The sequence below is a fragment of the Sinocyclocheilus anshuiensis genome, unplaced genomic scaffold, assembly GCF_001515605.1.
Source record: "Sinocyclocheilus anshuiensis isolate Anshui unplaced genomic scaffold, SAMN03320099.WGS_v1.1 scaffold471, whole genome shotgun sequence".
NCBI classification, from domain to species: domain Eukaryota; kingdom Metazoa; phylum Chordata; class Actinopteri; order Cypriniformes; family Cyprinidae; genus Sinocyclocheilus; species Sinocyclocheilus anshuiensis.
In genome coordinates, this window is record NW_015549588.1 from 181,854 (window position 1) to 183,553 (window position 1,700).

Sequence of the window (1,700 nt, forward strand, 5' to 3'; positions counted from 1 at the left end):
TCATCAAAACAGCAACACACACACACACACACACACACACACACATGTACAACCTGTAGGTCAACTAACGACTGTTTCTATAGTTCCTATAGTTTAGTGACATCATCAAATATGCATTGTTATCAACAATGACGAACTCTGGACCAAAATATACTACATTTGCATGTAGCCAGTAGAATCTCTCTCTCTATTTCAGTCACGTGACTTTTTTGTCCATCTTTTGGACCTTGCGTAGCCTCTCCTTGGTAAACGGAAACCAAAATAACACTTCACTAACAACGGAAAACAACGGTATTTAAAAAAAAATAGATACTTTAGGATTAGATCCTTATTTACTGTCAAGCGAACTGCTGACTCCACTAAAGTCTAGTGAAAACTTACCAACTTGACGTTTGCTGATAGGCTGTTTACATCTACCTCATACACAATCCCTCTCCGTACACTCGGCCCATTTTCAGTTACATTTTCACCTGCTAGAGACTTGTCCATCGGCCCGGATCCATCTGCAGCACCCGGCCTGGATGTTTGCATACTCACTTTCAGATTCTGGGCCGAATCAACCGGACCAGATGCGACAGCCGTAACTTACCAACACTGCGGTATCCAAGCCGGACTCGGCCCCGTTGCACAGCACGCCAGACTTAGCACAGTTGCATTTCTATATCGACTCTGTACTGTTCATTAATATTTCATTTAAAATGAATAAAGTTACCTAGACAAAATGTTTACTTTCATTTTAATTATATAGATTATAATACATAAATAACATGACTTAACAAATCTATAAACATCTCATTATTATGAAAGCAATTTTAAAGTCCATTAAATACTAGCTTGACCAAGCTGGCATGAGGAAAATTTATTTACAAACCAATTTATTTACAAAACCATGCAATTACAGCAAAAAAGCAGCAGTTATACAATGTGTAGATAAAATATTTAACACATTTTGCAAAATTACCCATGCATTTACTTGAATGAATGAGGCATTTATATGTACACTTGGACTGTAACATTTAATAAATAAAGGTTAAAACATTACAAATTTAAAAGGTGTTTTGAAAAACACATTGGTAAATGGCAAAGTTTTTGAATTAAACATTTTGTACTTGGTAAAATAATTTAAATAATTATTACCTAACTATGAATAATTTTTAAAGGTAATCAGTGAATACTGTTCTTGGTTGTTGCTCATTGTGGGTCATTGTGCAGCATGTCTTTCCACATCTTAGTCCAGTGAGTACTTTGCTTGGGAGCTTTCATTTCTGCACCTGTAAAGAGTAAATAATGCACAAGTATCTATTACTAAAGGTCTATCTGAATGCACCAAACTGAATGAAAGTAAATGTATATATATTGTATCAAAGCACATGTTGTTTGAAAGACTATTTACTTATTATTATTTACCCATTTAATTCTAGCACATTAAGTGGCTGTGTCCAGTATGATTAAAATTTAAAGTGTGTATCATCCTAATTAAAGAGATATTTTACCCAAAAAGTAAATAATTTACTCCCTTTATGTCATCTACATGTGACAAACCTGTTGGTTTTGATTACCAGCATTCTGCAAAGTATCTTCTTTTGAGTTCTGCAGAAAAACAAAAGTCAGGGGTTTGAAAAAAAAAAAGGGGGGGTTGATGTAATAAATAATGTAAATGATGACAGAATTCTGGGTTAACTATACTTTTAAGTAAATTA